Genomic DNA, 23724 nt, shown 5'->3' with positions numbered 1-23724 from the left:
TATCGTAAGTTCATCCGAAACTTTGCCCACCTGACGGCGCCCATTACGGACTGTCTCAGCAGTAAGAAGAAGTTCGTTTGGACTGAGGAGGCGGAGCGAGCATTTGAGGAACTAAAAAGGGCCTTCGCCTCGGAACAACAAATCCTGCATGTGGATTTACAAAAACCGATGAGAGTGGAAACTGACGCATCAGACAGAGCGATTGGGGCGGTGCTTCTGCAGCCAGGGAAGGAGGAGTCAGAGTGGAGACCGTGTGCCTTTTTTTCGCGAAAGCTGAACAAATCCGAGAGGAACTACACGGTGTATGACCGAGAACTACTAGCCATTCATGAGGCGTTCCGGAGATGGAGGCACCTGCTAATTGGCGCACAACATAAGGTGCAAGTGTGCACTGACCACAAGAACCTAGAGTATTGGAGGACGGCACGAGTGCTCAACCAACGGCAAGTGAGATGGGCCCAGGAGTTCTCCAAATTTAACTTTGAGATTTGTTACGTGCCAGGCCCAGAGAACATTAGGGCGGACGCTCTCTCACGCAAACCTGAATATTTGGAGGGGGAGGGAGCACCCGAAGAGAGACATGTCATTCCAGAGGACCGCTGGGTGTGTGGGGCGGCATTGGTGGGACAAAGAGAACTGGTAGAGGAAACAGAGAATGATGAATACGCCCAGAATAAGCTCAGAGGTCTTAGGGGTGAGGGAGAGGAACCAGGGGGTTTTGAGGAAAGAAATGGAGCTTTGTATTACAAAGGGGCACTGTATATCCCTGAAGGAGACTTAAGGGGGAGGGTACTCAAGCAGTTGCACGACAGCCCCACGGCGGGGCATTTTGGACAACACAAAACCATGTGGTTGGTCACCAGGGAATTTTGGTGGCCTAAGGTGAGGGAAGATGTACGGGAGTATGTAAGAGGGTGTGAGCAATGCCAGCGAGCCAAAGGGGAGAGGCGGGCACCGGCGGGGCTATTAGAACCCTTACCAACCCCAGAACGACCTTGGGAGGCAGTGTCGATAGATTTTATGACTGATCTGCCGAAGTCCAAGGGGAAAACAGCCATCATGGTGGTGGTAGACCTACTAACAAAGATGTGCCACTTTGTAGCCTGCTCGCATGCAGTCACGGCGGAAGAGACAGCGAAGTTATTTGTAGAACACATTTTTAGGTTGCACGGGGTGCCATTGAGGGTGGTCTCAGACCGAGGAAAACAATTTACTTCCAGGTTCTGGAGGAAGCTCATGAGCTTACTGCAGGTGGAGGTCAACTTTTCGACTGCCCGGCACCCTGAAACCAACGGGCAGGCGGAAAGAGCAAACGGTGTCCTCCAGCAATACCTGAGGTGTTATGTCAATGACAGAGAGAATGACTGGGTAGAAAAGTTGGCGCTGGTGGAATTTGCCTACAACAATGCCGAGAATGTGTCCACAGGGATGAGCCCCTTCTTGGCTAATTATGGGTGTCATCCCAGGGGTTTCCCAGGGGGAGAAGGGGAGAGATGGAGCGTCCCGGCAGCCGAGCATTTTGTAGAAGAAATGGAAGCAATCCATCGTCAGCTCCAACTCAACTTAGAAAGGGCGAAGGAAGAATACAAGAGGCAGGCAGACAAGAACCGAAGGGAAGGTGAAACCATAAGGGTGGGAGATAGGGTGTGGCTGTCAACCCAAGGGTTGCCGTTCAAAGGAGGTTGTAAGAAATTAAGACCCAGGAGATTGGGTCCCTTTGAGGTCATTCAACAGGTCAACCCAGTGGCTTTCAGGCTCCGGTTACCCAACCACATGAAACTGCACCCAGTATTTCACAGGTCGTTACTGTCACCGTATGAGGGGGGACGAGAAGGGATGGCCACTCGGGAACCGGTCATAGAAGAAAGGGAATGCAGCAGCCATGTGGCAGAAATCCTCGACGCCAGGTGGAAGGGGGATCAGGTGGAGTATTTGGTAGCGTGGGAAGGAGAACCGGAGTCAGAAAACACTTGGGTAATGGCAGAAGATATCAATGACGAGGTATTGATAGAAACGTTCCATCAAAGGTTCCCAAGGAAACCTCAGCCTGTGGAGAGGTTCCGGAGGGAATACTTTGGGACCACCGATGAGGAGGAGGAGTTGGAAGGATTCTCGGACTCGGAAGGGGAAGGGGAGATGGACTCTGAGGAGGAGGAGTACTTCGAGACCAGGAACCGCAACAGGTGGAGAGAAGTGTTCGGGACATCGGAAGATGAAGGAAGTTCATTCCGGGGTTTTGCCTCCTCACCGCCCGTAGAGGAGGGGGCGAGAGGGGATGAAGGGGGCCCTGGAGGGGAGGTGGATGTCAGGGAACTGCCATCGGAAGGAAGGGAAGTGAAAGGGCTCACACAGGTTGGGAGAGACTCAGCAGCTGAAGAGGGAACCAGTAGGGGGAGAGGAGCTGAGCTGAGGGAAAGTGAGCTGGAGGGATGGCTCAGAGACACTTCCAGCGAAAACAGTGGGGAGGTTTCAGGACCTCCTGTAGGGACACCCACTCCTCGCCGGAAACTGTCACGCAGAGAGTCCAGAAGACGTGTTTCCGTTAAGGAGCTTTTATGTTGGAAGCGATTCCGAAAGCAACCACTGTCGGAATCTGCCAGCGACTGACGGGGCCATGTTTAAGGGGCTCCGTTACAGACAGAGGTTTGCAAACTTGACCAAACTCTGAGGGACTAGGATTTTACACACAAGCAGCTCATCGTCCCATCACAGATATTTATTGAAAAAAGAGTTTTTAAAAAAAAAATTACACAAAAGAAAAAACAAGACAGAAAAATAAAAAGGAAAAAAATATAAAACCATCATTCTCCAATTCTCCACTTTCAATACCTTCTTTCCTTGACCTCCTCCTCCCTTTTCCTGTATCCTGTTTTATAATAATCACAGCAAATCCTTTCCATAATTCATAGTATTCTGTCATCACATTACCTTGATCTATTTTCATCTTATCTTATAGAAAACCTTAACGTTTAAAACTTAAATCTTAATTTTTACCAACTTCTCCTAAACCATAACATTCTTACCTAGTTCTTTAGACATTTTTATAAGAGCCAAATAGTTTCATTTCAACATTTTCCTAACATTCATCAATTTTATAAAACAGTCCTAATGATAAGAATAAAAGAAAAAAGCAATCCAGTCTTCATCCAACGTCCCTTCCTCCTGGTCCCGGGTTTGGTCAGTCCTTTTTATCCTATTAATCTAGCACATTAACCTGGCAATCTTATATCCGAGGCCCTCAAGTCTCTTCCATGTCCCTTTCGTAACTCTTCTTTATATTTCCCTTTTATTCGTGGGAACTCCAGCTTGGTAGTGTTTTTGACCCTTTTCAGCAAGACAATCCCTTTTCCATAGTCCAGGATAGGCTCGATGTAGTATTTACAAGCATGCTCCAAATTCCCTTCAAAATTGAGAGCCCCCACAGCTCCAAACATCTGACGGCCCCTTTCCAGACTTGAAAAGTCCAAATCTCCCTGTAAAGGGGGGTCTATCCAACCCCCCATTTCCAAACCAAACCAGATTTTATCTTTCCAAGTCTGATTTTTTCCAAGTTCATTTATCAAATCCAAGAGTTTATATTCCTGCTGGGCCGCAGCTCCCTCCGTCTCTGGCGCCCAAGATTCAGCAAGGTCCTCTTCTTTCAGTTGTTCTGTCATGGCACGCTCCTGTTTTGATTCCTGGGTGGGCTCCATATAGTTTCCCACTACCTGTTCAAAGGTTCTGGCCGCATTAGTCATGAAATCCGTCTTCTGACTTAACTGATCCAATAGGGCATTTATTTTACAGAAAGCACCCAACAGTGCTTCTGAAGACATTGTCCTACAAGGTCACAAATCCTTTCCCACAGTTGTAATCAGTGACAGCTGCAAGTTCCCAGGAATTAGTTACAATTTCACAGTTCCCCACTAGGGGGAAAAACTTCTGGTTGTTCTTTTTCTTGAAAACAATAGCAACAAAGTTTCTTTTTTAAGATATTTTGTCCATATTTGTTCTTTTAAAAGACGAAGGGAAACAATGGAGTCACAATGTTTCTCTTCTTTTAACTATCTGTCAAAGACATTTGTTTCTGGTCAATGAGCTTCAAACGTCAATTCTGACACCCCGCTCCAGGGTCAGGACGGTGGAAAATTACTTTGCTTTAGATTCACTTCTGCAGGTTTAAGCAGCTCAGAAAAGGTCCCCCTTCTTCCCCTGCTACCGAAGGGGGGTTCAGCGATTTTAAATGATGAAAGTTGATCCTTTAAAAGTGATTTTTAAGGCTCTAGTTTGCGTTGTCTTTGCTTTGTTCTGACTACGAGGAAACAGAAGGGTGACTTCCTGTTTAAACCTTCCCGTTTCAGTACCAAATTAGGGTTAATTTTTAAGTCCAAATTCATTTTTATTTCGCCAGTTCTTATTTGAAGTCCAAATATTCAATGTTCCAGTACTCACGGTTGGTTGTTTTAAATGCCAAATTGTCCCAGGAAAAAGGCAGCGCTCTCCGGCAACGACTATGCGGCTTCGCTCCGCAGAAAAAGCAATTGACTCACAGCACCGCGCCACTTCCCCCTCTTCACTTCGGAGCCCGTTTGTGGGTTCCTTTGTGGGTTGGGGGGGCGCTAAGGGTGCCCGCCGAGTCCCACGGTCACAGGCTTCATCCGCCTGTGATTTCCAGAAGGGTCCCCGCTACACCACAGCGGAAAAGACCCGTTTCATGCGGAGCTAGTCCCTCCAATTCAGAGGGAGTCCGCAATTGCCGGCGGCGCCACCCTGGAAGTCCAGACATCCAAATAATTAAAATGCTGGACTTGTTCAGTTGCTTTGTCCATCAAGGGCCCATTAATTACATGGTGGATATATTCCATATACACAACTACTTTTCCTCTTACTGTACTTTACATGGGGTTGTTCTGTTTGACAAATGGCCCCATAGCCCCTCAAAAACCACCTCAGTCCAATTTGCATGGCAGATAGTAGAAGCATGTCAGCATCATTACAGTAAAACAGAGCTAAGACGACAGTATCAACACTGGCAAATAGGTTATTTACTAAAATTCATGGACCAGATCATTTACATACAATTAAATGAAAATGGAGCCAATAGCGGGCATTTCTCTAGAGAGCTGTCCATCAGTTTTCATTGTAACCCTTAACTGCGGCTTCTGTATAGAAGGTCTTTCAAACATGGAAGTCTGCAATTGACACCGTAATCTGTTTCAATTTATCCTGTCAAAAGATCATCTGTTTAACAAGCACACCATTATAGCTACAAAGGCCTGATGTCTTTGGGCCTTGAGCATATTTATTTATGGTATGCTTCGGAGCATATCCTTGGTCAATTGCCATCTTGCTGGTGCCCTGCCCTGTTCCCACACTGTCCAGGTATGCAGCATCACTGTCAGCACCAATCCAGCACATCTTGCTGGTCATGCATTGAGTGGCCTTCTCTTCATGATACTTCTCCCACAGTTAGCTCTATGAAATATTCTGAAATAATAAAGTAACGCTGACCTGTGGTCAGTTACGCCAGATGTGTCTGTCTGTGATAGCAATCTATATAAAAACACAAATTAAACTTGCAATTTTAGGGCAATTTCACACAGTTCATGAGGGCAAATCTATGTTAAATAACCTACTGCACACTTAGAAGTGGCTTGCTTTGACAGGTTTTCCTGTGTGACATGTATTTACATACTCAGGCCTGTTGCATTCACACTTTAGCAAAATGTAAGTGTATGCTTTAAAAAAAAGCAACATGTGTGAAGCAGGCTTTAGTAATGAAACTGTGATGAAGTACCAGGTTGAGAGAGAACAGTGAGGCCTCATCAGTTCCTTGTATTGTTAATTAGTATAATGATGATGACTAAGCACATTATATATACACAATATTCGAAGGCCTATAAAACACTCATGTTAACAATTACCATCTGCCATTGTTAAATAAAGAAGATGTCCTCTGTTGAGCTGAAAGAATTGTCACTAAGAGAAACCAGAAGAGCTATATCTGAAGTGTTACACAGCTGAAGATTTGACCTTGATGAATCTGTGGGGTTTTTTAAAAAAATGATGCCTTATATGTAGCTGGAAAAATAGAAATCAGAAGGGATGGGGAACAGGTTTATATCCCTCAAGAGGTTTCATTATGTAGGACTTCTTACTATTCCATTATGTAGCACCTCTTACAAACAGCTCTTGGGATCCAAGTGTTGAAAGGATCTTAAAAAGTATGATACAGTTGCACGTTACACAGCAAATTACAAAAGAAAGCGGAACGGTTTCAAGAATGAAATGGTGGACCTCTGAGTGGTTTTGTGGGTCAGGGGAGCGGGGAAGGGCAGGCGTTGTATATGACAGCTTTGGTTCTCTTATTTAGGTAGAGAAGCAACACATTTTTATGTGTTTGAAGTGCCCATAGCAGCAGACCTCTTGAAATGCTCCAAATGCTGGTAAAATCAACATACAAGCAGCATGTGCGTCTGTAGGAAATTTTCCAGGGGACGGGACAAAGGGGGTGTAAGATAGGAGAGGGAGGGAGGGGGGGGGAGAAGAATAGTGCCTGTATACTTTTCCTCATATCTCATTCCTCAAAAGCATTTAGGATGCTTCAAGACAACCTGTTTATCAAGCAAGGAGATTAGATGGTGGTTTCTATTCAGCATTCTGATTTGTTTGCAGGGAGGATAAGTAATATGGCATCAAAGCCTGTGTTATCTATGTCAAGCATGTGGACCATCTAGACATGTAGACTTTGATGTGTTTTAATCATTCTTACTGTTAATTTTAATTATTTTTAAATGTTTTTCATTTTTAACCACTTTTACAGATAATTTTAGTATGTCATATAAACTGCAAGTGGTATAGGATTTAAAATAAAATAAAATAAAATAATTCCTCACTTTCCAGTGCATTTCCCCATCACTTCCATTTTCACAAAATGTCTGATTTAGGGGGGAAGCAGGGTTGTCACTCAAGACTTCCCAATCAATTATAATTGTGCAACCTGAATTTCCTGGTATGTTACTGAATCGTACCCAAAAATACTGACAATGGAAGCACACTTGCTCTTTTTTTTAAATGAAAGCTGAGAATCTGAAAATTGTGGTTCATCAGGGGCAACTGCCCCCCTTGCATCCCCTCTCCCCCTGTAGACTCCCATAGCAAGTAGGTAGAGCCTGCCAATTACTGTTTTTAAAAAAGCTATAGAAGGCATGATTTAAGTTGAGGAAGGAGTTGGAGTGTGGGGCTTGTTGGATTCATTAACAGCCTCCATACCTTGTTGCTCAAAATTTGTCCCTTTGTCCTTCCCAAAACTGGAAATCTATGCCTTAAATTCAGTATGCTTTACTAATTTCATTTATTCACCACATGTATATCCTACCTTTTTTCTCCTCACTCTATTCTCACAACGACCTTGTGAAGTAAGTTAGGCTGAGAGACAGTGACTGGCTCAAGGTCACTCAGTGAGGTTCATGGCCCAGTGAGGATTTGACCCTGGATGAAGTCAAATCACGATGGCACAAAACCCATTTTCAACTAGGCTTCGTCAACTCACTAGTGCATCACGATGTGCCCTAAAGCAGGAAGAAGTGGTAAGTTCATATCTATATTTTTATCTTTATCTATATCTGCTTCATTTTATGGCTTTTGAAAAAACACTGCAGAATTCAGCTTTTAGTCCCTTTTGTTGAATTTCTTCCACATTTTTGCATGTTCTTGGAAGGGGTTCTAGGTTTGAATCATTAAAAGTTCATGTTACTCAACCATAAGTTCATCTCCCTAAAACTTTTTGCAATTTTGTGATGTTCAGCTGTGGGAATTGCCCTCATGTGAGATTAATGCCCCATGGAGATTAATGGCACCAGCAGTCCTAATGGCTTCTGTTTTATTTGGATATAAATTGCGTTGTTGATTTTTATTGACTTCCTTTGTATGTTATTTCACAGGTACTGGACAACACACACCAGTTTCCTGACTCCACTGAAACTGACAAAGCCAAGAAGTCTTCTATACTATCATCCTTGGAATCTTTTTCAGTTGGATTGGGTGGGGTGGTGGTGGAAGTGTTACTTATTTAAAATGGGAAGCCTCCATTTATTAAATATGTGTTTGTAATTTTGTATTCTGCTAGCCAGATGGCAAATAAAATATTCAGCAGAGCGGTGTGCAGTGTCTATGTAGTCAATGTAGTTTTGGTCTGGGATGCCTGTGTATAGTTGTCTGTTTCAAAGCCAAATAAGCTGCAAGGAGGAGAAATTATATAAATGACAATCTGTTTCCTTTATAGTTTCAGGTCTGTGCCAAGTGTAAATGAAAACAACCCAAAATGCTCATTCTGTCATGTTTCTGCACTCTTGCTGCTTGACACTGAGTACTTATTATTGGGACTTTCCATGTCTTATTAACACTTGGTACTGAAAGGGCTTAAGACGTGCTCCCTATCCACTTCTACTGAGACAAGACATGGTTCAGAAGGATCTGCATCTTGCAATACAGAGGCTGGACACATTTACCTGAAAGCAACATGCACAGTGTTCTGGTAAAAATAAAGAATGAGCCTCCTCTACTGGAGAAAGATCAGCTCAATAGAATAATACAGATGATGATGATGATGATGATGATGAAGAATACATAGCGATTCTGCCATGCTACTATATTTATATCATACCTTAGTGATGTCAGCTGATGGATGGGTAGGCATGGTTTGGGGAAAATGGCCTTGTGGACCAAACTGGACCTTCTGGTGGGCAAAGATGGACTAGAGGTTCCCCACCGCTGCCTTAGAGGTAGAACATCCACTTTGCATTATTTCAGTTGTGCAGATTATTATACTTGTACCTCTGAAGGCTTGCATGATTAACTAAAAAATCTAATGCACTTAATACCAGTTTTAAAACATCAGCTGCTAAAAATATTAGACCCCCTCCTCCTGCTCATCTCTAGCTCCTAAATAGTTTAATCAAGAAGATAGGTAGGATAGAATGAGGTGGTGACATAGTGGAGAGTGCTTATAAATAATAATAATAATAATAATAATAATAATAATAATAATAATAATAATTTTTTATTTATACCCCGCCCTTCCCGGTTCAGAAAACCGGGCTCAGGGCAGCTAACAACAAATCTAAAACACTTAATTGTAATACAACATAGAAGTAGCATAAAATACAGTATAGAAGCATGAATAACAATAAAATTCAAAGTTCAAAAATCAATTTGGGGGGAAATCCATCTAATAAACATTAGATAGTCATCAGGGCTAGCTGCCTGAATTAGTCCTACTTGGGCCAGCGAGGAGGCCAGAGGAGAATTAGCTGTGGGGCCCCAGAGCAGGTAATCTTCATAAAAGGGAAGGGGGAAGGAAGAGAAGGGAAATAAAAGATCAGACTGGATTCAAATTAAAGGCCAGGAGGAATAGCTCTGTCTTACAGGCCCGGCAAAAGGAGGTTAAATCCTGTAGGGTCCTAGTCTCATGGGACAGAGCATTCCACCAGGTTGGAGCCATCACTGAAAAGGCCCTGGCCCTGGTGGAGGATAGTCTGACTTCCTTAGGGCCCGGGACCTCTAAACTATGGTTATTAATGGACCTTAAGGTCCTCTGTGGGGCATACCACAGGCGGTCCTGTACATACAAGGGCCCTAAACCACAAAGAGCTTTAAAGGTCAAAACCAGCACCTTGAACCTGACCCTATACTCCACTGGGAGCCAGTGCAACTGGTAAAGCACTGGGTGAATATGATCCCATGGCAGGGACCCTGTGAGGAACCTCACTGCAGCGTTCTGCACCCGCTGGAGTTTCTGGGACAGTTTCAAGGGCAGCCCCGCGTAGAGCGAATTACAGTAGTCAAGCCTGGAGGTGACAGCTGCATGGATCACTGTGCCAGATCAGGGTGGGAAAGGTAAGGGACCAATTGCTTAATGCAGTGAAGATGGAAAAATGTTGCCTTAGCTGTTGCTGTAACCTGCGCCTCCATGGAAAGGGAAGTGTCAAGGATTACACACAAACTCTTAACAGAAGGCACTGGCACAAATACATTTCCATGTGCCTTCAGATAAAAAAGTGGGAGCAGAAGCAAGACCATGATTATACATGCATTTGGGTTAAATGGGCACAAACTTATTTAAGAGAACGAACAGATAATTACACTAAACTGAACCACCCAACCTGCTAATCCATCCTATAAGAACAGAATGCCCTGGTAAAATAGGCACATCCTCACCCCACACACGAGGTCAAGCTGGCAATCGCCCTCTTCTGGAAGTGAGTGCCACCCCTCACCAGCAAACCTGAGCTTAAGGGAAAGGGAGAAATTTGGACAATTTGTTAAATTTGGATTATCAGTGTTGTGTCCAGCTTAATTACTGTTGAATGATCCATAAAATATAACTGATTACCAGAGTGTGGAAGGATCTTCCCCTATCAAATTGTGCAATTGATTTTGTGATTTGAAATATATTCTCTTTTGTATCTGAACATTAGTCAGTTCATTTGCACAGCTTTATTACAACTGACAGGTGATACGCATTTATGTTTTTGATATTGATCACAGTTGCAATTACTATACTGAGTTACTCAAGTGATCTCTTTTCCTCTTGGGTTCTGTGCAGGGAAGTCTTACCTCACAAGCCATTAAACACTTGAAGGTGTCACCTAAGAAATCAGCTCTGTTCTGGGAACCCCCAGGACAGATTTAGTGGGAATCTAGAGGGAAGAGAGGGAGAAGTTCTATTGTACAAGTGGGAATCCTTGCACTGGCAGAACAAGCAAGTTGAATACTGACTTCTGTTAATAGTTTGTAGATTTATTGATTGATTTATTGCCTTTTCTCAAAGGGAATGTATTGTAAATGCCCTATTTTTGTTGTCATTTTCTGTACCTTTCCTACATCTATGCTACTCACTGAAAACAGTACACATAATTCTAAATGCAGGTTCATCATAGATTTGTACAAATGCATTATGATACTGGCCAGATTATTTTCAATCCATTTTCTAATAATTCCCAGCATGTGTAAGTTTGTCTTTTTCACTGCCACTCCATGTTGGGTTGATGTTTTAGTGAAATCTAAATGCCAAGACCTCATTTCTTGGGGACAGCTTTCGTGGGTCCAATCCTCTGGCAGATAAGCTCGTTGTAATAACTAAATAGGAGGATTATAGGATGGACCAAATGATTTGCAGTGGTGAAATTTAAAGCAGGCTGTATACAGTTAGTTCTAAATAGGTCTTTCTAAACTGGCTGATGGCAGCTCAGCAGAATTTCAGATGAAGTTCATTGTAACAAAGTGCAAACTTATGCACATTATGGCAAAATAAGTAAACAGAAATTCTGTCTCCAAATACATGCTGATGTGAATTTAAGGTTAACTGACTATGCATGAAAGAGATTGTAGAACTATAGTAGAAATCTAAAAAAGGATAGCTCAGTGTGCTGTGGGATCAAAAATAGCAATTTTTGATATTTATATATATTGTATTTGTTACTGGGTATGATTCTCACAGATTTTCTTTTAAATTATTTAAAGGTTTTAAACTGAAGAATATCGGTGGCATTGTGTATGTAAATCCAACACTTTGTCATCCTATTTTTGGAGCTAGGCTAGGAAGAAATAAGGTTGTTGTTTTTTTTTAAAAAAAAAGACTTATATGCCTAGCATTGGCTTTTGCATCTTTGCTTTATTTATTGGTGGTGGGTGGTGATTGTCATCCTGTGTTAATAAATCCTGCCAAGTCAATAAATATTGCCTGGACCTATGCATGCTTACATAGGAATAAATCCAGCTTAATGTCAATGAGACTTAGTTCACAATATGCTAAATCATTACGGACTAGCCGCACACACACAAAAAGAAAGCATTATTTATCTATTTATTTATTTATTTATTTATTCACTTAATTAGTTGCCCTTCACCAGCAAGTCCAAGGGTCCATTGCAACATTTTAAAATTCATAATTAAAAACAGTGAAAAGAGATTACAGTCACAGGGATTACAGTCACAGGCAGACTTTGGTATTTCAAATTTCAGGGACACCCCACCTCTTGCCTTTCATTCTGTTCAACTCACTACTGTCACAGTTGTGACACACTGCAGCACCCCCTTGGCTCAGTGCCCAGTACAGCAGAACCAGTCGTGCTGCCATAAATCCACCTCTGGTCCTGAAAACACTGAGGCATGGGCATAGCCAGGATTTATGTTGGGGGGCAGGCTTCATGCTAGAGGGGGCAGAACCTCAGTTAGTTAAGTATTTTAATTACTTTACTTGCTCTAGGGGGACAGCTGCCCTCCCACCCACCTCCATTGGCTACACCCATCTCAGGTGTCAAAGGAAAAGGTCTACCTTCAGCTTTCAACAAAAACTGTATGGTGAAAGCAACAGATTCACTTCTTTGTGGTGGGACTTCCACAACAAGCTGCCACAGAAAACACCTGGTTCACCTCCTTCCTCAAATCTCTGGGGACAGTGGGACTACCAAGAGGGGCTCCCCTGCTGATCTTAACAACATCCAGGAGGAAAGGAGGTGGTCGCTCAGATATTTGGGGCCTAAGCAATTTTGGCCCCTAAGCACTATCATGAGCACATTAAATTGTTGTTGCTGTTGAATTCCTATACTGCCCTTCTTCTGAGAATCACAGGGCAGTTTATAATATAAAAACACAAAAATACCTAACATAGTAACAAACAAAATAATACCCCCTCCTGCAGTTTAAAAGGCCATAGATGGTTTAATTAGCCCAAGGCCTGGGAGAAGAGGAATGTTTTTGCCTGGCGCCTAAAGATATGTAAGGAAGGCGCCGGCCCAGAAATGATCTGGCAGCCAGAACTGCCCATAATAAGCAAAAAAATCAATACAGTTCTTTAAAAAAAAACCACTATAGCAAATTTAATTTTAGAGCTCAAAAAGGCACAGTATAGGGCACCTAATCTGATTTAAGGTATAGAGCACTTTTCCTATGAGGAAAAAGCATTTGAGGCTTCTTAGTTCAGAAAAAATATGACAAAGGCAGGGCATGGATAGAATAAATAGTTCTCACACTCTCGCTCTTGCTCTCTTTCATAATGCTTGAAATCAGGGTCATCCTGTGTTATTGATTTGCAGTAGCTCCAGAAGAGACCAAAGGAACTTCTTTTCATATGACATAATTAGCTTATAGCATTCACTTCTACAAGATGTAGTAATGAGAACTACCATCTACCATCTTAGATGGCTTTAAACAATGGATTTAAAAAGTTCATGGAGGCGAGGTCTGCGAGCAGCTACTATGCCTGAAAGCTAAATGAAACATCAATGTTTACAGGGACTATAACTCTGATTAAGAGATAGGGGGTACATCCACAATAGTTGTTCTTCCTGGTTGTTGGGAAATTCTGTGCAAAGGACTAACAAGCGGGCAGGAAAATCTATCTGTTAATCATATCACATCAAAATGATATCCAGTTATTGACAGATGGGCTGTTCTGGCCACCTGTGTTGGTCCACAGTGGTGGGGACTGATAAGGATCCTACCAGACCCAAAAGTTCCTCACCCCTGGGACTAGATAGACAGTTCTTGTTTTTATAGAAGTTATTATGTCAGTATGAGATCAGGCTGAGACAACAATAAGTTATCTTGTGCCTGCATAGTGCCAAAATTAACCACCCTTCCTTTTCTACTAGAAGCCAAAATAATCCTAACCCTTGCCATGTGTTTGTTTTCTTCTTTTTATAAGATTGCATACACAAAAAGGTAAAAAGTAGTGATAGAAAAGCAGAGAAAAGTGTGAACTTGAAGAACTATAAAAGATCAGAAACGTATTTCTTTTCATGGTCATGTGAACATAAATAGTTATAGAATAGTAGTGTTGGAAGAGACTGTGGTGGTCCTCTAGGCCATTATTACCGCTGCTCGAGGTAGGGATGTTGCAACTTCAGCATATTGGATCACACCCACGCCATATGTACATTTAAAGGAAATGGCTTCCTCCCAAAGAATTCTGAGAAATGTAGTCTGTTTAGGGTGCTGGGAAAATTTCAGCATCCTAATATAATAATAGTTCCCAGAATTCTTTAGGGGAAGCCATTACTGTTAAAAGTGGTCTAAATGTGCTTGATGTGGCTGCAGTGTGGATGCAGCCTTGGACAGATGACAGCCCACTCTCTGCTTAAATATCTCCAGCAAAGGAGATCTGACTAGACCAGATTTCTCTCTCTACTACAGAACTGTAAATCCACAGTTGTCTCCTCTCATAGGTGGAGAATTTGCTTATTTCTCCTCAAGTATAGCCATCCAAATTCCTAAGCTACAGAGAGATTGACACGAATTTCTCCTTCCTGTGAGTCATTAAGTGGCATTCACCTAATGCAGGAAATAATAAAAGCATATTCCCGGGACCTATTCTGGTGCTATGAAAACATTTTGTTGTTGTTGTTGTTTCAGGCTTTTAAAGCTCTGTTGTCTCAACTCATTTTGTGAGCTGTTTTACTGCAGGTTTTAAGATTTCTGATTTGTTTTGCTATTTTGTTTTGATTATAATTGATTTTATTGTGAACCACCCTGGGAGCTATTTGGCTAAAGGCCACTTATCATATATAAAAACAAACATTATTCATTCATTCCAAGTTGCCTTCTGAATCCCATCAGGGCACATTTGGCTCTGAAACACCTTTCTCGCTGGCTTTGGTAGTGACAACATTTGGTCTGATGTCTTTCAGCTTGTTACAAATCACTATCATTATATGCTTCATTTCCAGTCTGAACTCTTGCATTCTCTGCAGCCAATATTTACCTATGTCTATCATCTCACAGTTGACTGTCCTGGAAGGTGTGTAATTCACAATTCACCACTCATTAAGTTAACCTGCAAAAGCTGACAGGTGAAATGATATGGCTTCTGATCTGCCTTATTACCGTCTCAAAACAAATCTATATTTATGAATAGGGCTTTGTCTTCCAAGTATAAAACTAAAGGGAAGATTTTATTCTTATACTGATCTCGCCATGGTCCCAAGGTACCATACAGAAAGGAGACCACACAGTCACAACAACCAAGCCATACTTATGTCACTAAATATAAACTGCAGCCATACAGAAAGTGTGTTTGACAGACAACTTGCATTCATAGGCGGCAAAAAGTAGATTTACAGAGTCCAAGGTGGATCAGTATTAGGGATGCAACCAATTCCTCCATTCCATTCATTTATTGCTGTCCTGGTTCTACTGCTTCCTAATTCTGGTTTAACTAGGAAAATTTCTAACATCCATTTGGAATTGGGGCATACAGTTTGCCACAGCTTCTAGTTCCTGGAGTATGTTTGCCTCATTCTCTTCCCCACCCCCACCCCTGCCCCTGTTACTGATGCCCATGTCTGCACTGATAGAACACTGCAAATGGCAATCTTGGCTATTTATTTGTTTAAAATGATTAAAGATTTCTTAGTTTACAAGAATACATGCATTGTCTCTTTTTTCAAGTTGTGCTTTCTACAGATCAGTTTCATTTGTCGTGAGACATTATACATGCAGTATTAGGTTGGAGGGGAAAGAGGGGGAAAGAGGGAGGGGGTATGGAGAGTGGGGTTGGGTGGCAGTGCTTCTATTCTTCTACTTAGTGTATGTGTGGGGTTTTGTGTCAGCGTCACTTGTATGGGTACTCCTACTACTCGCTTATTATATGTCCTTGGTGGTGAGAGAGGTTGGGGATAGCCTAGGGCAGGGGTCTGCAACCCGCGGCTCCAGAGCCACATGTGACTCTTTACACCTTTGCCGCGGCTCTGGGGCGGATACTAACGAGGGGAGGAGGCGCATTGTGCGCCCCGACACTCCCCACTGTGGCGGGCGCTGTACTGGGTGTGACGTCACATGGGGGCGGTGCGTGCGTTAGTCACGCACCGTCCCGACGTCACCTTCCCGCCCGCCCGCTACATTGTAAGGGGCATGTACGCTGGTCACTGCATTGAAAGGGGGCATGTACGCTGGTCACTGTTTTGAAGGGGAGTGAAGAACACACACACAAAAAAAGGTAACTTGTTAATTTAACATTTATTTCTATGAGGAGAAGTAATTCTGAGGGGTCAAACAAAGAAATAATAAAAAAAGTGACAAAAAAGTTATTTTTATAATGACGAGTTTTGTGGCTCCCCGTTTTTTTTTCTTCGGAAACGGGTCCAAGTGGCTCTTTTTGTCTTAAAGGTTGCAGACCCCTGGCCTAGGGTGTGGTTGGTTGTCTTTGGTTGGCTGTAGTGAGATTTGTCTATGTGTTTTCCTTAGTCTGTCCTTAATATTCCAACATTCAGCTTCACTGGATGCCCCCAAGTTTTAGTATACTGTACATGCAGAAAAACTTATCAATGCTGATAGCATCCTTCTATTTCCTGTTTGTGGAATGCTCTCCCCAGGGAGGTTTGGCTGGTGCCTTCATTATACACATTTAGGCAACAGACAAAAACATTCTTCTTCAACCAGGCCTTTGGGTGATTGACATCCGACGCCCTTTTAAATGTGTTGTGGGAGAGGTGGTTATTGGTTTGTTGTTCTTATTTTTATTATGTATTTTGTAGTTTTTAAGTTGTGAACTTCCCTGTGAGATCTACAGATGAAGGGCTGTATACAAATTTTAATAATAATAATAATAAATACTATTTTGTATTGGTTCCAGTCTTTTCTACATGGTAGAAGAGCGCCAAGCTGATACAGTTCAGCTTCAGTCCCTGGCTATTGGCATCTGAGATTCCTCAAACATCTCATGTTATTTAACATCTACATGAAACTGCTGGGTGAGGTCTTTTAAGGATTTAGACCATGGCTTCGTCAATATAGTGACATTCAGTTACATGTATATTTTCCACCTAAGAAAGATGTGTAAGATCATTAATAGATGGGATGTGGACAATTAAAACAAAGCTTATTCCAGACACGATACAAGTTTTAAACCTGTTTGGGACAGTGATGCACTTCCTCTTATCTTGCAGGCTTGTAGCTTGGGGAACTTTTTGACCTGGCATTGTTTCTGGAGACCTCAGTTGCTGCAGTGGCAAAAGGCCCCCTTTTCCAGTTGTGCCCTCTCTTGGGTAGGAAGGATCTGGTCACTGCCAGTCACATCTGGTGATATTTTAGTTGACTATTGCAATGCATTCTATTTTTTGGGGGGGGTAGCAATATTGGAGGGGAAGAAAGGGGGGTCAAAGGAATTTTTTTTTTCAATAGCATTTTCTCCCCCTCTTTTCCCATCAGCTCCACATTTTTGAGGTATTTTGAAGCATTACCGATAATTGCGAAATATATTAGTGACTGCTTGAACACAAGTTAAGCATCTGATCAGATAATATCTACCCAACAATTACTATGCCACAGTAAAATAATAACACCCTGATCTAATCACTCTGCCCACCCCCACCCCCAATCTCAACACAGGAAAAGATGAAATGTCTGGATTTTCTTCTGATTCACACATTCTTATGACTCACAGTGCCCTGCTCAAGCCCTGTGCACTGATATGCCTTGGTAGGGTTTCATTATTGTTTTCGCTGGAAAATTACCAAGAACAACAGGAAAAAAGAACTGCATAGCTAAAGGAGGCTTAACACCACTAATTCCTGTTATCACTTCCTTCAGCTTTGCAGAGCATTGTGAAAAGCTGCCTTCTTTCCAGTGGGCAGCACACAATGAATTTTGCATTGGAGACAAATCATTTAATAAAGTAAGGATATTAAAGGTCATATAGATTCAAGTTCTAGGCCCACACACATCCATTATGCATGCCACACTGTCAGGCAAAGATCTGATGCCGCCTTCCCCTCTTGTTTCCTGTAACTTGAAATTTCCCATGGACAGAAAAGAGCATCCTTCTGCTGGGAAGGCGGATAGTCTTTTGAGTAGCTCTTGCCTGGTATTTGGCCTTATAATGAGAAAAAAGCACCATATTCTGAATGATGGTAAATTTTAAATGAGAGGTAGCTAGAGACCTCGGAGTGGTACAGACTTCAGGCTCTCAAACCATTTGGCATAGGTCCTTCATTTAAGATATCCATTTGCATGCCAATTGATGAACACTTGCCTTAATGGGGAACAAAATTAAGAAGATAATTGGCAGAAAGGGCTGTATGCATGTACATATTGGCCCACGATCCCCCCCACCCCTTATGTGGAAAATGGAATCAACAATATTCAGCAGTGCCATGCCTTTGCCCTTTATCTTTTATAAGTTAAGTCTATCTTTCCTATATCACCAACCTTTGCTGAAGGGAGCTTTCCACTGGCAACGCACAAATGTAGAAATCTATGCCATGGCTTACAAATTTTGCCCCCCCCAATCCATTCACGCTATTTGTAACTAGAAATGTAACACTTCCCCTTTTAAACGAATAGGATTGTCTAGCAACTATAGAAGTGTAATATTGTTAAAACCTGAGATTCTGTCATAGACGTGCTGTTAAGCTATTTTAATGGAATGCCCTCTTTCGGAGGAGGAAAAGTGAATTGTATTACAAATTGAAATGATGGTTCTTTTATTCCCCGTCCCCTTCATATAATGCCACAAAAGGAAGTAAAGCACAGAATAGATCTTCTGTGGTTATTGCCTCCTTCTGGGGGACATAAATGTGGATTCACATTACATGACGACAGTCAATAGAAATAGGAGGGTAACAAAATTATTCAGACAATTAAAAGCAGCTTGCTCCTACTTCTTTATTAAATTGAATTTTCTGTGCTCAAGGAAGATGTAGGCCTCCTTTCTGACAGCAGCTGTTCAGTATGAAGAGAAAAACGGTATCTGCCTGAACAGGCTGAGAACTTAGCAGAACAAGTTGACATAATAACAAATCAATTCTTTTTCAAGGAAATGCACACAGGGCTTTTTCACAAGTCCAGCTAAAAATGCAATTTTTTTTGTCTCTAAAATAGCATTTTTTCAAGTGGGCTTTTCAGTCACACTTGAAAAAATGTTACATGGTAGTCCCTAGATACTCACATATTTAATTGAAACTAGTTAATGGATCTGGATTATCTTATTTTTTAGAACAGGGTGTTTATTATCAACTACTGATAGGAATGGAGGAGAAATTTGATTCGGTGCACATCTAAAGCTGAATTGATCAAATCTGCACTTTCTGAAACAAATGCACAAACAGAGCTACCCTTTGAAATTCACACTTATCTGAATTTTGTGGTGCAGTTCTCCAACCAGTGTTTACAAAAATGCATTTTCTGTACAGCACTGTATTCTATTGTGGCTACTTAAAATGTAATGAATATCAGGATTGAAGCAGAAATTAGGTGTTTACCAGATACATGAAGAATCAGATCCAAGAACATCAGAGCAGACAGAGAGGGTGGGGGGAGGATTCAGGGACAGCACTGAGCTCAAAATTAAGGTTCACAGGAGGCATTGAACAAGCAGAAACAAAGGACCAAAACAGACAGACAAAGAGTAAGAATTTGCTGGGAAGCTGTGTCAAGTTTGATGAAACTGCTAATCCAGCCAACCAGCATCTTCTTGCATTAGTTTTCAAGCATAGAGCAGAGGCTCAGAATACTGAGGGCAAAGTCCTGCTAGATCTTTGTCCAAACTATGTTTCATTCCAAATGAGCAGGCTGAGTATATCCAGTAAAATATATATGACAGCAGAGGCACTGTTCTGCAGAAAGTCATACAGCTGTAACTGTTGTTCCAATACTAGCACTTCTACTAGGTAAATAAATTTGCCAGTAAGTTAATTAAGAAAAGGGTGTGCAGAGCAAGCACATGTTCATCCTTTGCATTTTATTTGTCTCCATCCTATGGAAAAGAGACAGTTTCTTCTTCCTTTAAGATTGAAAAACCTACATTTTTCAAAAACGAGTGGATATTTTTGTTTCTGATAACCTATATGGCATGTTAAACATGATAGCAAATAAAGGTTTTTTCAAAAATGTGGTATTTAATTTTTAAAATGTATATTTTGAAAAATGGCAAGGTTTATCTAGCTTGTCTGTCCCTACATCCCTAGCAACAGTCCTGAATGGGAACTCAAGCAAAAATATTGTTTCTTTTCCCTCCCACACACACACATATTCATCACTCATTGTATCCCCTCGCCTGTCAAGACTCAGCTAACAATAGAAGCAGTGGAGATAATCTCATTATGAGATAATTACCTGGACCAATAGGGGAACCTGTTTTCAATGGGAAAAGAATCAAAAGGGACATATTTCAACTCATGCTTGATTAATTGGTTCATTGATACATTATTGCAAAGACTAGATCGCATTTTGAACATTTGTGGTGCTAAATCTGCAGGGCCGCACAAAGAGTTTCTCTTGGATTGCCATGGCAGATGGTGGCAACTGCTCTGCCTTAAACCTATCACACCAGAGCAATACAGATTACAGCAGCAATTCCTCCGCTATATTATATCATTATTCCAGCTTGCATGTGGTCTTTACAGATCACCACGTTTTGTTACATTATTGCCATCACATGGATAAATCTGCTTCTGAGCTGAAACTCAATTTCTCCTTTTTGTTGCAGCTGTACTGAAATGAGTTGAGGAAGGGAAAGGGTCAGTGTTGATCAGCAGCAGCAAGGCAGGGCTGTGTTTCCGTGTGTTCTTTCTCACTGAACTGATTGACAGACAACAACCTATATTAGTCTCAATAAAACCGTCATAAGCAGCCATCCCTCTCTACTGCATCTCCTTTTGCTTTATCCTACATTTACAGTACAGCTGCACCAGAATGTTGAAGAAAGCACATTTCCATTTTAAAAGGCCTTTAATTTTTTCCTGTGAATATTATCCTTTCCAGTCACCTGTAAGTGAATTGTAGACCGGCAATGTGTAACTTTAGCACTGATTTTAGGATAACTGAACTAGATGCTTGCAGAGGTTTGTGAGTAAAAGAAAGCTGAAACCCATTTGCTCAAATCAAACATGAAATAAGTATACATTAGAGGTGTGGGTGGGAATAGGGTTGCCATATTTTGAAGCAGACATACACAGGATTGCACAGTAGACTTGCTGCACATTTTACTCAGAATTAAAGCCCACTATGTTTAAAGGGCCTACACCATAGCTGTCAACTTTTCCCTTTTCCTGCGAGGGATCCTATTCGGAATAAGGGAATTTCCCTTTTTTTTAAAAGGAAACCTTGACAGCTATGGTTGAAAGCCATTCATAAGGTCTCACATATTTTCACATGAAACACATGTTTTAAAATACTGTATAACAATGTTCATTAGAATGTTTGGTGGGTTTTCTCCCTGTTCTCACAAAACTTAGATCTTGTGCTAAATTATAATTTAGATAATTCTTGTTACTGATCTAGAATTTGAGGGAAATTACCCATTAGATGTGCTAAATGAGTTCTTGCAGAGTCTATTATTGTATGGAGTGTTTATCAGTTGTCAGCTGAAGATCTCATTAAAGCAATTTCCAAGGACCACATTGCCTGGTTTGCGTTCTGAACCTATTAAGGTCTTAGGAGGGGAAATGCTGTCTCTTCAGTAATTCCTCTTACATAGCAAGCTCTTTTGAGTTATTTTCTATGCTCACAACAACAGACAAGAAACTATTCTTTTTTTTAATATGGACTTTCTTTGAACTTTGCACGGAAAACTAATCAGAACAATTATGGAAAGACCTTTAAATGTGATCTGAAGTCATTTAATGTTCATGTTTCCAGCAAAGTGGAACACTGTGCATGGGGTTATTATTGAGAAATTGTTTTATCCTGTGAAAACTGGGCTCCCTTAAAACCATTCAAGGGCCTCAATACAGGAGATTCTTGTGTGGCAGTGTGCAGTGATGCCTCATCCCAGTGGAGACTGGTCCATTAGGGTGAATGTGGCACAGTCAGACCCTTACCAGGATGGATTATTACTTACAACCAGTTCAGAGGGTGGCACTGGCTTCCTCCCTCCCCTCCCCCTTAGTCATTATAGAATTCAGCAGGAAGAAGGGGCAAAGCTGGAAACAGTTAGCTTCACCTGTCATTGGCCACCTACTGCAGAGCCCCCTGCCTTCTGCGCTACCTGTCCACCACTGCAGCCCCCACTCCCCCATGCTGGTCACAGGTTTAGCACTGTCATCTCCAACAATGCTGACCACTGGTGGTGGTGGTGGTGGGTGAGTAGGTGGGTGCAGGGGAAGGGAGGAGAGGGGAGGCTAGGCCACTTCTGCCATGCAACAGGTTGAAGCAACTTGCTTCAGGCAGCATCATTGTCTTGTGGGAATTAGTTGAAGGTACCGGTAAAATTGGGTAACTTTGGGCTGATTGAACAGAGAGCCGGTGTGATGCCACTAGCCAGTGTGGTGTAGTGGTTAGGATGCTGGACTAAGACCTGGGAGAGTTAAATCCCTACTCAGTCATGAAGCTCATTGGGTGCCCTTGGGCCAGTCACGGCCTCTCAGCCCTAGGATAGCTCATAGGGTTGTGGTGAGAATAATGCAGAGGGAGGTGAGATGGTCACATACACCGTGAGCTCCTTGCAGGAAAGGTGGAAGCTTGCTGCTTCCTCACAAAGCATCCTCAGCCCCACAGGTATTCATAATGCTCTGCTTTGTTCCTTATCAAGGCATCGTCACTTTCCAGCAGTCTATACCACTGTTTAAGTTCAAAGAGCAGAACTCCATGTTTTGAATTCCATGCTCGGCTGCCCCTGAAAACCTTAAGCTCCTGTTCTCTTCATTACCTCTAACATGAAGTAAAACTTATCCCATAGCCTGACCTGGTTATGTTATGCACTTCCTTGCCTAGCTCCCTTCAGAACTAGCAGCCACTGCTGGTGCCAGAGAATGTACAGTGCAATCAACGTAATACCCATGACAGAAGAGAAGGAAGAAGAATTGATAGAGCTGATGTGGGTTTGTTGTTGTTATTGTTGTTGTTTTGACAGCAACCCCACTTTTAAAATATAATGTAAAGTTCTGCCCTGAAAAAGAACAAATGGTTGCAGAACTTTCCTCGCCACCTCCATCTCCAGATTCAATCTTAGTAGTGCAAAATGGGATGTGCATGCCCTGTCACAAACACATATCATGACTCAGCAGATACCCTTTCGGAGACAATGCGGGTAGCAATGGTGTTTTGCTTCTGGCACCTGTTAAAAACCTATTTATCCTACTAAGACTTTGCAGGTTGTTAAAAGCAGCTTACCAAGATTTCTACAGACTATGACGTTGCTGGTGTATTCATTGTCTTACTGTATTTTTTACTGTATTTCAATTATTATTTTTGTTTTAAAAAAAGATTGTTGTGAACTACCTTGATTGCTTATGAAAGGCAGTACATAAATAGTTTAAACAAATAAAGTAGACTGCTGAATCAGAGTTTGTGCTTATGAGCCATGTAACATTTTTTAAATAATGTAACAAAGGCTTGAAGACAGGGGTTAATTAGAATAGTTGCTGAATAGGGTGAGCCATAAACATCAGTCAGAGAGTGTGGCCACACCAACAGCAGTGTGCAAGCAAGCAAGCAAGCAGGCAGGCATGCATGGATGCATTTGAGTCAGCAGCTGGCTGCTGCTTTACTATTTGTTATTGACACTTGTTTTTCCAGGAGAGGAATTCCACACAAATACTGCAGTAAAATCTAAGGGCTTTCCCCCAGACCTCCCCCCGAGAAAACCCACTCTTTAGCACTGAATCACTGTCAATCAGGTTTTCAGCAGATAGATATTTGCTCTGATTCAATGCAAAATAGCAGATTTCCCCGGAGAAAGTACCAGGGCGAACAGAAAACCACTTGGACCCTTGCTTTCTATGCACGGGACAATCGGAAGCATAGGAG

General features: G+C 42.0%; 1 protein-coding gene and 1 long non-coding RNA gene across 3 annotated transcripts in view; one reads left to right on the top strand and one right to left on the bottom strand.

The window, feature by feature from the left end:
- Positions 1-23724, top strand: part of LOC308481461 — a 98704-nt gene that overhangs the window by 12405 nt on the left and 62575 nt on the right. The window contains exon 2 of one of the 2 annotated variants that reach the window (XR_013988683.1): positions 8264-15404. The exons of the other annotated variant lie outside the window; for it this stretch is intronic. This is a non-coding gene — a long non-coding RNA (uncharacterized lncRNA). Of the gene's footprint in view, positions 1-8263; positions 15405-23724 lie in introns of those variants that run through there. 2 annotated transcript variants of the gene reach the window in all.
- The window catches only part of GALNT18 (polypeptide N-acetylgalactosaminyltransferase 18), a 369938-nt gene that overhangs the window by 301460 nt on the left and 44754 nt on the right, over positions 1-23724 (bottom strand). The window lies entirely within an intron of this gene.

Source organism: Podarcis pityusensis, assembly GCF_964106645.2.
Source record: "Podarcis pityusensis genome assembly, chromosome: 1".
In the NCBI taxonomy this organism is placed as follows: Eukaryota; Metazoa; Chordata; class Lepidosauria; order Squamata; family Lacertidae; genus Podarcis; species Podarcis pityusensis.
The sequence above is the reverse complement of the archived record's forward strand: the minus strand, read 5'-3'. Positions and strand labels throughout refer to the sequence as shown.